This window comes from Physeter macrocephalus, chromosome 2 (genome assembly GCF_002837175.3).
Source record: "Physeter macrocephalus isolate SW-GA chromosome 2, ASM283717v5, whole genome shotgun sequence".
Classification (NCBI taxonomy): Eukaryota; Metazoa; Chordata; class Mammalia; order Artiodactyla; family Physeteridae; genus Physeter; species Physeter macrocephalus.
The window spans coordinates 135835972-135851649 of NC_041215.1; positions in this window are offsets into that span (position 1 = coordinate 135835972).

Here is a 15678-nt window from a genome sequence, read left to right on the forward strand (position 1 = left end):
ATCTTCCCGGACCGGGGCCCGAACCCGTGTCCCCTGCATCGGCAGGCGGACTCTCAACCACTGCGCCACCAGGGAAGCCCCACAGGTTTCTATTTACCTAAGATTTGTTAGAACAAATTTTAGGATGATTGGTTTCAAAAGACTTAGTTTGAAATTCTACTTAATGAGCATTAAACAAACGTTCCAAGTTGTTTCAAGAATGCAGTGTATCGGTCCGTGCCACAAACAGAAACCGCCCAGTAATTTGAACAGGGAAAGTGTAACATAAAGAGTGATTAACTCATAATAGGGGATTAACTACTACAGATGAAAGAGGATCTAAAGAACCCGAGAATGCGACAAACTGGGACTGAGACCTCATTGGAGGGGTTGCGGCCACTACCCACTAGGGGCAGACAAGTTACAGGGTGACAGAGGGCTGACATCAGGAGACAGGAAAACTTGGGCCGAGACTGGGAGACCGGGAGAAATTTTGGTTGGGGGTAGCACCACCGGGTGACCTGAATTGCTCACCACAGGTGCCCGTGAACAAGGAGGAAGAAAGCACAGCAGAGGAACCAGAAAGAGGAGCTCCTGCTTTCCTGCAGTGTCCTTCCAGCCAGCAAAAGAGCAATGTTTACTTCATTGTCTTATCTTTAATGTTCCTTCCACAACATCTGAATACAAACATGTTTTAACCAGTAAAATATCCATCTGGCTCACAAATAACACTAATGACAGCAAACGCTTATATATAATTTAGGCATGCCTGGCAGTTAGTTAGATGCTTTTACATATTTTCACTCATTTGATTTTCATGAAAACCCTAAAGAGGTAGATGCTGTTATTCAATCCATATCACCGATGAGGAAGCCAGAGCCCAGGGAAGTCTCACAGTTGGTGAAGAAGCAACTCTTGCTTGTCTCACCAGCCCTGGGAAGATGGTGTTTCTCAAATCAGTGGCTCTGAAGGAAGTCAAACTTTTAGTCTGGTGCCTCTCGGGCCAGTCCTTACAGACGCAGCAAATCCATGTTGCACAAACTTCCTCATCCAGAGGAAGCTAGAACACAGTTTTAAAATTTATTTCATAGAATAAAACTTTTCCTGTGGCTATTGGGAATTTGTTGCTGGCTTTTTTCATCCCTGTAACCCAGCGTTTCTCAGCCTCACACCACCGACATCCCGGGCCAGATCACTCCTGGGTGCTGGGTGTCTGTCCTGAGCGTCGTAGGATGTAGAGCAGCATCCCTAGATATTAAAGGAAAGAGTATCAAAGAATTTGTGGACCTATTTTTTAAACCATCAAACTATGTATTTGCTGAAAATTTCTCTTAATATTGTCAGCTTTATCTTGAACCATTTTTTTTTGTGCTCCTCCTGTCCGGAGCACAGGCTCCGGACGCGCAGGCCCAGCGGCCACGGCTCACGGGCCCAGCCGCTCCGCGGCACGCGGGATCCTCCCAGACCGGGGCGCGAACCCGCGTCCCCTGCATCGGCAGGCGGACGCGCAACCACTGCGCCACCAGGGAAGCCCTCTTGAACCATTTTTATGTCACAAAGCACGCTTTCATTTTGCTCTTCCCAGGAACCCGAAATCAACGTTCATCGTGAAATCCACACCACACCTCCTCCCAGTCTCTTTGCTTCTTTACTTTTTCAGTCACAGTACTAGCTTCTGCACGTCCACTCGATTTCTGCATCAGTAGCATGTCTTTGTTTTAAATCTAAGTTTGTCCGTGCTTATTTTAGAATTAGGAAAATAATTTTAGTATAATTAAAACAAACCGGGACTTCCCTGGCGCTCCAGTGGTTAATACTCCGCCCTTCCACTGCGGGGCACACGGGTTCGAGCCCTCTTCAGGGAACTAAGATCCCACATGCCACATGGTATGGCCAAAAAATAATTTAAAAACCCTAAGCGTTTCAATTTACTTACCAAATATGATTTAATATGTATGAATGTAACTTATGCCATCTGCATGAAATAGTCAAATAAACACATTGAAATATCATAGGAGTACCTAGAAAAAAATCATGCGCGCAGGGTCAATCTCTTGACACCAGGCGGACGGGTTCATGTGTAATAAGAGGAACGACCCCCACGCCTGAGATGCACTCTACAACATAACAGTAAGACCTTACCTGATGCAACAGTGAAAGTGAAACGCAGTCCCACAGAAACAGGAAGTCAAAGAGGAGGGCTTAGGAGTTCCATCTAGGCCACATCAAGCGTGAGAAGCTAATGGAACATGAAAACAGCTGCGCCATAGAGTAGCGGGTGCCTCCCCGACCACCCTATTTAAAATAGCCAGCCCTCAGCAATTCCCGTTCCCTTTTCTGATTCATTTTTCTCAAATTATCACTGTCTATCATACAGGAGATTTGGTTTTATTTACCACCTCTCGTCCTCCCCTGGAAGGCATCCTGCATCCCTCCAGGATGACAGAGAACTGAGTGTGGAACTCGCGGAAGAGACCCATGTTGGAGATGTAGATTTAGGGGTCATCAGCAAAGAGGGGATTTTCTAGTCTTGGGACCAGACTTGCCTAGGGAGAGAGTGTAAATAATCAGAGGGCACAGGAAGAGCCAGGAACAACCCGACGGGGGTTGGGTGAAGGAGGAGGGGCCCGCAAAGGGCACTGAGGAGGATCAGGAAAGGGTTACTTAATGAGAGATTTTACAAAAGACAATAAGCAGAGTATAGAAATGCAAAATCCAGTTCAGCTTACAAAGCCAAGTCCTCTGATGTAAACTGAATTCCTCGTCCCCCTCCCACTCCCCAGCCCCAGCTGCATGCTTCTCTTCCCCAGATCCTTACCACCACAGAGGCAGCAGCATCCAGGCCACCAGCCTAGTCCGAAGCCCACGTGTTATCTTTGATCCCTTCCTCCCCCTCACCCAACCTCCACTCTGATCTCAAGCACACAGCTCTATCAATTCTACTTACAAAAGACCTCACAAATCCATCCTTTTTCCCATCGCCATAGCTATTCCTCTGGACCAGGCCACTGTCATTGGCAAACTCCCCTTGCCTGGTCTTCTCTGTTCCAGCGTTCGTCACGCCTCCAATCTATTAGAGTAAAATTTTTAAAAATCTGATTGTGTCGCTACCTCCCCTCCATCTATAATCATATTTAATCTTTGCAATAATCCATTGAGGTGGGCACTCTTACTGCCTCCATTTTATAAATAAGGTAACGGAGGCACAGAAAACTCAGGCAACTTGCTTAAAGGGACACAACTATGAAATGGAGGGCCCTGGATTCGAACTAGCAATAGGATTCCAGCCCGCCCCCGTGACCATTCTGCTCTGCTGGGAGGTCAAGGTCTTGTTCAGCACCAGAGGTTCAATGCTCAGAACAGTGTCTGCTGCACAGCACTCAAGAAACGGTAGCACATGTTGCTTCTTCATTATTCTGACGGCTACTATTACTATAAGTCCAGTGTTTCCCAACTATAACCACTAACTCCTAGGAATGTTAGTAAAGAGAATTCTGTAAATAAATATTCTTCGGTAACACTCAGTTATAACGTTCAACGGGTTTGCTTGTTGAGGAGTGTTTACTTGTGAATGTCACCGGGATATTCCTTAAGAGGGAAATGGACTAGGTACAATTTCCCAACTGTTTGATCACGGAACCTGTGTTGTTTTTTTTTTTCAGAGCCTTCTGGGACCAGGACTCTGCAGAGCACAACTTAGGAATCACTGTTGTAGCCACAGGGTCAGGCACAAGCGTGTGGGTTCCTAGCCTGAGTCCCCTGCTCCCAAGTCGGCCTCCAGACGCAGCCCAGCATCCCTTTCCATGATGCTCTTCAATATCTTGACACTTCACAGTCCAGAGAGAAAGATTCCGTTCTTCCCCTACTACAGAAGGCCCTGGAAGTTGCAAATTTGGGTGTTTAAGGCTCATCTCTGCTTGAGAGGACCAACCTCGAGGGTCTTCATGTGTTCTTCAGGTGTAACGTGCTCACCACGTTACAAGCCCATCAGCAAACCCGTAGCTTAATTCCCTGAACCACTCACTCCTCACTTTTTTCTTCATCAAAATTCCCTTGTTCCACCATTCCTGTTCCTTTCAGAGCACTAGAGGCCAGTTATCCAAATTTATGAAAACAGATGATTTTTCCCAACTTTCAAAAGGAGAGTAACATTGGGTACTGCCTGGCCGTCCAGTGGTTAAGACTACACACTTCCACTGCAGGGGGCCTGGGTTAAATCACTGGTTGGGGAACTAACAAGACTGATTCTAAACCTTTCATAAATGAAAATATGTTTCTTGTTATGTCCCTAACTTTGATCACAGCCTTCATAATGTTTTTGACCAAACTCATCACAGTGTTTATGAGAACGGGGGCAGAACAGAGGATACAGACGGTTTTCATGGTCTACGACCTGCTACAGCTCAGTCTTACTTAATATAGATGGAAAATGATAAATAAAATTTAAAAGTCAGATTCTACAACACAGCAAAAGACTAATTCAGCACAATAATGTCAAGTTTGTAGCCTCCAAATTGAGGTTCTGTGAGAAGTAGGGTTATAGGGAATTTCTATTTTCTTTACGTTTTCCTGAATTTTCTACATTAAATACATGTGACTTTAATAATGTTAAAATATTTAAAAGATATAAAAAAGGAAATGTTAAAATAATCAAATCATAAAAGGCACGTAAAGGGGTTAGCAGATGTAAGCTATTGTATATACAATGGATAAACAACAGGTCCTACTGTATCGCACAACTATATTCAATATCCTATGATAAACCATAAGAAAAGAATATTATATGTATAATTGAGTCACTTTGCTGTACAGCAGAAACTAACACAACATTGTTAATCAACTCTACTTCAAAAAAATAAAAGTATCCACTGTCCTGACTTAAAAAAAAAAAACAAACAAGTCAAATCTACTGTGTAAATACCATTATTCTGAACCTGAAATGGGGTTAAAATCACTGCATTAAATCACAAAGAGATTGACAGATTTCATAAAAACGTCACACTTCACATCCAAACTATGTAAGCCCCACATCAATTATGTAAGAGCTGCCTGGCAGCAAACGCAGTGCTTCAGGCTACACACACAGACACCAGAAACCCCCAGAAGCAAGGACCCCACTGCCCCAGGGCTAGTGGGGAGTATCTGGAGATGGCATCAAAAAACTAAGATTTTAATGCAACCTGAAACGATTTTAAACAACATGATTTAAGCAAAAGTCAAAATCCATGCAAAAAATTCATGATGAAAAAAATGAACATTTTTAAAGACGGGATAACAGTCCCTTGAGGAGCCATATTAGAGCCTGAGGCAGAAGGAAAAATTAGGAGTGCTGATGGGGCTATTTTGTCCATCTTGGATTTTACATTACTTTTGATTGCCTTCAACGACTGCATTAAAATATCACTTATCTTGATTATTGAGATTTTTGACGCCCCCTTAAATTCTGCGCCCAAGGCAAGTAAATGCCTCTTTCTCTCACCCTAGCCCCGTCCCTGCTAATGATATTGTAAAAGACCGTCCGAGGGAGGACACGCTGTGTTAGACACGAAGAAGGGACACGTGTCGGTGGGGACAGCTGTACAAGGAGGGCAGCCAGGGCCGGCTGTCCGGACACTGGGCGTGGGACCTGGCGGGCGCCGGGCCCGAACCAGGGGCCAGTTGGGCCCCTGCCGGTGGTGGCGGGAAGCGCCGCCCAGCTTTTTTCCTCCAGTGGCTTTGCACAGCCGCGCCGTCCAGACGAGTCGAAGGTCACGGGTCGCGGGCTGCAGAGCAGTTAAGGCCTCTCTGCGCGTCGCTGCGAGCTGAGCCCGCGGGCCAGACCTCTCCCCACCCCCACCCCACAAAATCCCCGCGGGCGACTCCGTTCCCGCCTTCGCGCCCGCACGTCGGGCCAATCACAGAGCCGCCCCTGTGCGCGCCGGCCAATGGGAGCGCCCCGCCAGGCAGTGGGCGGGCCGCGGACGGCCGTTACCCGGCAGGACCCGCGGCTGCACGAGGAGCGCCACTTCCTCTGAGGCGGCGGCCGAGACGAGACTCCTCACGTACGGCGGCGGCGGCAGCGCGGTTCCGAGGTGCGACTAGCGGGGAGTCGGGCTGGCGGGGCGGGCGGCTGCGGGCAGGCTAGGGCGGAGGCCGGGGGTGTGGGGGACGAGGCAGCGAAGCCCAGTGGCGGCGAGTCCCCGCCAAGGGCCCGTCGGCGCCGAGGGCCGCGCGGCGTGAAGGAGGCCAGCGAGGCCTCCACCAGCGGGTCCTGGAAGGGGAAGCGGGCAGGGTCCGGGGGCGCCGCCGTGGCCCGCAGGGTTTGCGCGTTCGTCGGGGGGCCTTGGAGTTCCAGAATCCCCCAGTGTGGTACCTTTGCGTTCGGTTCCAAGCGGGTCCCCTAGCCTCGCTTCGCGGGCGCCGAGGCGGACTTGGCGCACCTAAAGTTCTTTTCGAGCTGCCTTGCGGGACCTGACGTTTATTTCTCCGGGGAAAGATGGGAATTCACTCACGAGTGTATCATTGCGACAAATACAAATGGGGCCTGTGCAGCGGGTGCGGGGTACGGCAGCAGCCAGCCACGGTCCAGAGCGAGAAACGGACGCTGGACATTAGTTAATTACCCTGCTATGTGGGACAGACGGCAGAAGGGTGGGATGTTTTCCAAACTGGCGGACGTTCCTGATGTTGTGGGGAGGGCCAGGAAGGTTTGCCTAAAACACGTATATTGGGGGTGAGGTCTGAAGGTTGAGCAGGAATTGTAGGTGGTTGGGGGGCCAGAGTGCGGCAGGCGGAGGACGCACGTGGCCCAACCTGTGTGAGGAAGCGCTGTGGCCGGTGCATCTAGAACCCACGAAGTGCCAAGGTTCCTGCAGAGCCCAGGCCGTTGTGGGGCGGGGGGTTTTGCAGACGGTAGTAAAGCTTTAATCGTTATCCAGAGAACAGTGACAGTCTGTTGCTTAGTTTTAAGCAGTGGGGTGAACTGACCGGATCTGCATTTTGGAAAGATTATTCTGGCCGGGTAGGAGGTTATTGCCCGGATCCATGTTAACAGTCAGTGGTCTCCTGACCAAGATGCGTCAGGGGTTAAAGTTGACAAGACCCGGTAGGGATGAGGGAGGTGTCAGAGGGAGGAGAGCAGGTTCTGGTCTGGTTCCGGGATTGAAAACACGGGAGAGAATAGTGTGATGAGTGAGAGCTGGGAGAGCAGAATAAAAAGGGATATATGCCTGGGAGCGGAATTGCTGGATCACATGGTCATTCTGTATTTTTTTGAGGAACTGCCAGATTGTTTTCCAGAATGGCTGTGCGGTTTTACATTCCCACCAGCACTGTAAGAGGGTTCCAATTTCTACGTTTCCTTGACAGTACTTACTCTCTATTTTAATAGTCATCCTAGTGGGTGTAAAGTGGTATCTCACTGTGGTTTTGATTTGCATTTACCTAATACGTTGAGCATCTTTTCATATGTTTATTGGCCATTTGTATATTCTCTTTGGAGAAGTGTTTATTCAGATCCTTTGATCATTTTAAAAATTGTGGTGTTTGTCTTTTTGTTGGACTTGTAAGACTTCTTTGGATATGCTGGATGATAGACCCTTATCAGATATATGATTTGCAAGTATTTTTGTTATACTAAAATTTTTCCTTTTGTCAAAGTTATTGAACTTTGGTGTCTTCATATTTAAGAATGAAGCTTGCAAAACACTGAAGGTAGATTTGATTGCAGAATCAGATGTGAATGAGGCTCCAGCTTGTAAAGGCATATAGTAAAGAGATTTGCAAAATATATGTTTTTCTCACTAATTTTTTGGAAAACATATGTTTTTTAAATTGAAAGTGTTACTTATATTAAGTAATGGGTTTATGAATAAATTTAAAATTTTTGTTTTACTTTCTAATATAAGTATTAATAGATATTACCCACGTAAACAGATACTCCTTGGGGTTTTCAGTACTTTTTAAGAATGTGAAGAGTACCAGAGTCCAAAAAGTAAGAAAACCACTTACCTATTTTAATGTTAATTATTTTGATAAACTAGCTTTCTTTATACCCAGTCTTTGTTTTAAACATTTACCTGGCATTCCTAGAGTAGGATCTTTACTGACTTAAATAAAATCTCTTAAGCCAGGAGTTACAAACTTGCAGTAAATTTATTTTTAATTAATTAATTAATTTATTTAATTTTATTTTTGAGTCTTCGTTGCTGTGCGTGGGCTTTCTCTGGTTGCAGCAAGTGGGGGCTACGCTTCGTTGGCGGTGCGCGGGCTTCTCGTTGCGGTGGCCTCTCTTGTTGCAGAGCATGAGCTCTAGGCGCGTGGGCTTCAGTAGTTGCAGCATGCGGGCTCAGTAGCTGTGGCTCGCGGGCTCTGGAGCACAGGCTCAGTAGTTGTAGCACACGGGCTTAGCTGCTCCATGGCATGTGGGATCTTCCCGGACCAGGGATCGAACCTGTGTCCCCTGCATTGGCAGGCAGAGTCTTAACCACTGCACCATCAGGGAAGTCCAAACTTGCAGTTTTTAAATGTAGTATAGAAGTCCATAAATCCTTTAGATTATATGTGTATGTATGTGCATTTTCTCAGACTTTTATCAAATCTTCAGAAAGTCCATAACCCCAAAGGTTAACAACTGCTAGCCAGTTTTATCGCAGTAAAAAAATAAATAAATAAAAGGCTATTAAGCTCTTGATATTGGGCCAAATCTTTTCAGCTACCAGCTAAAAAGAACTTCTGAAACATTAGTTGAAAGTTGAATATTTCCAGTCCAGATAATTCCTAAGCTTCACATCTGTGTATCTATTTCAAATTGTTATAGGCCCTTGAACTTACTATGTATAAAGACGAACTCATCACCACTGCTCCCTACCCAAAATCAAAATAATATAAAGAACAGAAAAGTATTCTTCCTCCTAGTTTCCTAGCTCAATGAGTGTACCATCAACAATAATGAGTTCACTTTTATACATAAGTCTAGTTATCCTGTCCCTTCTCTTACCTTAGGGCCATCCCATATTTGTCCCCTTAGGTTGAGGTGCTCTGTTCACGTCCCTGCTCCTTAGTCTAGCCAGCCGCTACATGATCTTCATGATTTAGCTTAGACAGATGTCACTTTCTTTATAGGCTTTCCCTTACCTTTATCAATGCAAGCATGCTATATTATTTCCTACTTAATTACCTGTGAAATCCAAAATTTTAGTTTTTAATTGCTTTTTAAATACAGCTCTCAGTTTTAAAAACTCCAAATGCATTTTGTGTGTGACACTATATCCTTTATATAAAAATCTAATACTAAATTGATATGCTAATCAGTATTACAGCTAACGCCTCCTTGCTCTTCTTTCCGATCTCAGGTTAAAGGACACTTTCTCATGAAGGCCTTAGATTAGGTTAGGTCTTTTTATGTTTCCCTAAATCTTCAGGTTATAGAAATTTCCCATTATTTCTGGCCTCCAAATTAGGCTATGGAATCTGTATTTTTAAAGAGTGCCCCAAGTGATTCATATGTCAGGCAAGTTTGAGAAAAGGTACTCTACAATAAGATTTATGTGCTCCATTCCCATCCTCCCACATGACTTTTGGGAATTGCTTATTTATTGTGTGCTTATCATTAACTGTTAGGGCAAGAACTCATGTCTTCAACACTTAGCATATGACTTAACAAATAGGGGTTCAGTCATCATTGAATAGTGTATTAAAGAATGATTCTGTAGAGAAGGGTATTTATTCCTGTAACTAGAATGTAATTTCTTGGTAATAGGCTAGTTATGTGGTTAACATCATTAGAAACTGCCAGTTTTCCAAGATACGTGGTCTTAACGATGTGTATTCACTTTAGCAATGTATGCGTTTCAGTTTGTTCACATCCTCACAATATTAGGTGTTACCAGGTTTTGTTTTGTTTTTTCCATTCTAGTGAGTGTGAAGTGGTATCTTGGTGGTTTGAATTTGCAGTTCTCTGATGATTAATGATGTTGAGCACTTGCTTATACACTTAAGAGCAATTCATTTGCTTCGTGTTATGTACATGTGAAGTAAGTGTCCAACTACTTTGTCCATTTTTTTTATTAGATTGTCTTTTTTTAAAAGGTTCTATTTATGCAAGTTCTTTACATAATCTATGTAAGAGTCCTCTGTTGGATATATAAATTGTGAATAGATTCTTCCAGTCTTTGGCTTGTCTTTTCACTTTTCAGTAGTGAGAAGTTTTTAAATTTTGCTGAAGTTCCAGCCATAAAAAGGAATGAAATTGGGTCATTTGTAGAGACGTGGATGGATCTAGAGACTGTCAGACAGAGTGAAGTAAGTCAGAAAGAGAAAAACAAATATCGTATATTAACGCATATATGTGGAACCTAGAAAAATGGTACAGATGAACCGGTTTGCCTGGCAGAAATAGAGACACAGATGTAGAGAACAAGCATATGGACACCAAGGGGGGGAAGGTGGCGGGGGGTGGGTGGTGATGGTGGGATGAATTGGGAGATTGGGATTGACATGTATACACAAATATAAAATAGATAACTAATAAGAACCTGCTGTATAAAAATATAAAACTAAATTCAAAAACAAATATTTTTGCTGAAGTTCGAATTAACAACTTTTTTATTAACACCTTTTGTGTTCTGAGAAATCTTTGCCTACCCTAACGTCGTGAATATGTTCTCTTATGTTTTCTTTGACAAACTTTATAGGTTTGGTTTTCACCTTCAGAAATATGAGCCATCTCACTTTTGTTATTGGGTATAATGTGAGGTAGGGATCCCAATATTTTTTTCCCCTTGCAGAAATCTAATTGTGCCAGTACCATTTATAGGATATGCCTTAGAACTTCCTTTCCACATTGAATTGAATTAATGCCTTTCTTAGAAGTCAAGTGGCTCTCTTTCTTGCCTCTCATAATATGTTCTTTAATCTATTAGTTTAACATACTACACTGCCAGTACTGTAGCTTTGTAAATCTTGAAATATGTGTCATCCAAATTGCTTCTTCTGGATTGTTTTGGCTATTCTAGGTTCATTGCATTTCCATGTAAGTTTGCAATCAACTTGTCAACTGCTACTAAAAAATCTTGCGATTTTGAGTGAAGTTGTGTTGAATCTATAGTTCAGTTTGTAGAGAACAGATCTTAACAGTACTGAGTCTCGATCCGACAGTACGGTATATCTCTCCATTTATTTAGTTCCTCCTTAATTTCTCTCGTCATTGTTTTGTAGTTTTCAATATAAAAGTCTTGTATATCTTTCATTACATTTAACCACCAACTGTTTCATGTTTTTTTATGCTTTGGTAAGTGGTACTGTTTTTAAGTTTTCATTTTCCAATTGTTTCTTGCTGGAATAGAGAAGTGCACTTGTGTTTTGTACGTTGACTTTGTATTCTTCAATCTTGCTAAATTTACCTATTAGTTCTAGTAGTTTCTTTGAATATCCCTTTGGTTTTTCCCTGTATGTTACCATATGGTCTGTGACTAAAGACAGTTTTACCTCTTTTTTTCCAATATGTATGCTTCTTATTTCTTTATTGCACTGGCTAGGACCTCTAGTACATCAAATGTAAGTGGTGAGAGAATAACGGTTGTTCTTGGCAGAAGTTATTGAATTTTTCACCATCAGGTATGATCTTAGCTTTAGAGTTAATTGGGGCCTTTGTTTGTAGATACCTGTTATTAGATTGAGACAGATCTTTACTGTTTCTGGTTTGCTGAGAGCTTTTTACCATGAATTGGTTCTAAGGGTTTTGGTTTTTTGTTTTTTAATTTTTTAAAACATTTATTTATTTAGTTACTTAGTTAGTTTGTTTTGGGTCTTAGTTGCAGGATCTTTGTTGCGGCACGCGGGATCTTTCATTATGGTGTGTGTGCTCTTCGTTGTGGTGTGCCGGCTTCTCTCTAGTTGTGGCACGTGGGCTCCAGAGCGTGTGGGCTCGGTAGTTTGCAGCACGCAGGCTCTCTAGTTGAGGCCTGCGGGCTCAGTAGTTGTGGCATGCGGACTTACTTGCCCTGCAGCATGTGGGTTCTTAATTCCCCGACCAGGGATCAAACCCGTGTCCCCTGCTTTGGAACGCGGATTCTTTACCACTGGACCACCAGGGAAGTCCCTGGTTCTAAGTTTTAATAAATGTTATCAAATTCTTTTTCTGCATCTATTGAGATGATCGTGTGATTTTTTTTTTTCCTTTATTCTCTTACTGTGGTGAATAACATCAGTTGATTTTCAAATGTTAAACCAACCTTGTATTCCTGGGATAAACTTCATTTGATTAGAATGCATTATTCTTTTTATGTGTTGCTGGATTTGCTTTGCAAAAAATTACTTTAGGATGTATGAGTCTTTGTACATGAGAAGTATTGGTCTCTTTATTTTTTACTTGCAGTGTCCTCAGGTTTTGGTATCAAGATATTACTGGACCTATAAAACATTGGGAAGTTATCCCTCATCCATATTTCTCTAATGGACTTTGGTTAGGATTGAATTGTGACTCTATTTCTGCCTCGATTGGTAGACTTCATCAGTGAAACCATCTACATCTGGAGTTTTCTGTGAGGAAAAAATTTTAATTACAGTTTTAATTTCTTAAGAGATATGGGACTATTCAGATTGTTTATTTCTTCTTGCATCCAGGTTGTGTTTTCATGGAAGTATGTTCAGGTTGTAGAGTTTACCAGATGATGTTGTTCATTATATCCCCATTATCTTTTTAAAATTTGTAGGTTCTGTAGTGATGTCCCCTTTATCATGCATGATATTGGTAATTTGTATTTTCTCATTTTCTTAGATAAGTTTTGTGAAGGGTTTATAAATTTTATTAATCTCTTTTAAAAACTTTGGATGTGTTTTTTATAATCTGTTTTTGTTTTATTTATCTCTTTTCTTTATTATTTCCATCCTACTTTCTTAGGGTGTAATTTCGTCTAATTTTTCTAGTTTCTTAAGGTAGATCATTAATTTTAAACCTTTTTTTCTAATATAAGCACTTAACGCTGTACATTACTCTGTAAGCACTACTTTAGCTGCATCTCAGAAATTTTGATGTATTGTATTTTCTTAATCATTTAGTTCAAATTATTTTCTAACTTCCATTGTTGATATATTCATTTCTCCATGAATTATTTACAAGTGTGTTGTTTAATTTCCAAATATTTGGGAAGTTATTGTCATTTTTGTTATTCTTAACTGTACTCTAGTCAGAAAACATACTCTCAAGCGTAATGAGGTTTCTGGCCATGATGAAGTTATAGACTGGTTTTACCATGTTGCCATAAAACAACTTGAAAACTAGGCCACGTGTGTGAAACAACTGTTTTCAGATGGATAATGGGCAGTACAGGACTGTGATTTCTGAAAGAAAGGAAACCTGCAACATGAGCCCTGGGGTAGCCTGACTTCCTGCCCAGAAGAACATTGCAGACCATGGAACAAGGAGCTTGAGATTCCAAGCAAAGCAGTGGTCACCTTTCCAAGGGCCGGAGAAGGTGGATGTCCCAGTTCAAGCAAATTCACCTTTATTCCACCTCTTTGCTCCATTCAGGCCCTCAACCTATTGGGTGATGCCCACTTCCATTGGTGAGGGTGATCTTCTCTACTCAGTTTACCAATTCAAATGCTAATCTCGTCCAGTAATGCTCTCACAGGCATACCCAGAAATAATTTTTTTACCAGCTGTCTGGGCATCCCTTAGCCTATTCAAGTTGACACATTAAATTAACAGTCACAGGTTCACCCCTTGTCAACTTGGCACCCATACGCATCTCCTTAAACCATGCTTAATCTCCAAATAAAGACAATTACAGGATCATAATTTCACCTAATATGATAACAGCTATAATGCATACAACTGAAAATGTGCTAATCCCTTGGCCCCAGAAGAGGTAAAATTTTGAGTGATTTTACTCTTCTCCATAAATGCTGTTATGTAAAGTTGACAATGCTTAAATACTGATAAGGTCAATACATTTTATGTTACATAATAAGGGAATAAGAGAGGAAAGGAAACAAAGGTATTTGCTTAATAGATGTATATATACACATATATATTCATAACAGAATAAGGAGGAGATACTCATTACAATTACAGTCCTCATTTCTGCAGCCGGTCACGTAGCTGTAGCAGGTATTTACAACTGCGTTCTTCTACTGCCTGTTGTGTATTCTTTTTACCTGGGGGATGACCCCAACCTTCATTCCTGAAGGGTCTGGGCCTTAATGGTCCTGACTAGATTGGGTTGTTTTAGTTTTCCATTGACTACAATCACAGGGCATGGTAATACTAAGAGACTCGCTAAGGAATCTCCTGTATTCCACAGATATTCTTCCTTACCTCCACTGTGAAGTAGTCATCCAGTTTCCCCTTGGTAGTCAGGATTAGTCACCCTGGCCAACACTGTTACTCCCTTCTTTGCCTGTTGATTCAGAGGCGTGAGGAGCCCAAAGTGTCCAGGTGGCAGTCTGAACTTCTAATTCAGTGGGGTCGTGTCTCCTGGTGGAAGCATTCCTCTTGAGGCCAGCAGAGCATAATGTTGTGGAAACAGGAAACAAAAATTTTGCTAGTAGATTACTGGGGGTAATATTGAATGGTGCCACTCCCATTTCCAGCCCCTGTATTCCTGGTTCTGTGAATCCTGGGGCTATCAGAGGAACAGCACCGTATACTGGATGCTGATTTAGAGTATATGCCACCTTCTGGAGAACCTTGCCCCAGCCCTACAAGGTATTGTCACCTAGCTGGCACTGAAACTGAGCCTTCAAAGGGCCATCCACTCTGCTTTCAAGCCAGTTGCTTCAGGATAGTGGGGGACAAGGTAAGACCAATGAATTCCTTGAGCACGGGCTCACTGCCCCACTTCTTTTTGCTGTGAAGTGAGTTCCTTCGTCAGAAGCGTTACCGTGTGGAATACCATGGCAGTGGATAAAGCATTCTCAGAGTCGATGGACAGTGGTTTTGGCAGAAGCATTGTATGCAGGGAAGGCACATCTGTATCCAGAGTAAGCATCGATTCCAGTAAGGACAAAACACTGTTCTCTTCCATGATGAAAATAGTCCAGTGTGATTAATCTGCCAACAGGTAGCTGGCTGATCACCCTGGGGAAGGGTGCCATACTGGGGACTCAGTACTGGTCTCTGCTGCTGGCAGTTTGCCAGACTGGCCTTGGCGAGTGGAAGTCCATGCTGCTGAGTACATGCAGCACCTCCATCCTGGCCACCACAGTGCTGCTGCCCCTGAGCCCACTGGGGGGTGACATGGTAGCTGGGGAGAGACACGGACTGGCATCCACAAAATCGATCATCCCATCCATTTGATTATTAAACTCCTTCTCTGTTGAGGACACTCTCTGGTGAACATTCACATGAGACACAGATATTTTCACGTCTTTTGCCCATTCAGAGAGGTCTGTCTACATACCCAGATTTCTTCGTCACCAGTTTTCCAGTTATGTTCTTTCCAAGTTCCCGACCATCCAGCCAAACCACTGGCCACGGCCCATGAATTGGTATATAATTTCATGTCTGGCCATTTCTTCTTCCAAGCAAAGTGAACAACCAGGTGCACTGCCCGAAGTTCTGCCCACTGGAGAATTTCTCTTCGCCAGTGTCCTTCAGGGATGTCGTTGAGGGCTGGGGGCTGGTAATGCTGCAGCCGCTCACTTTTAGGTAGTGCCTGCGTATCACACAGACCCATCTGTAAACCAAGCCCAAGTCGTCTCCTCTGTCAGCTGATC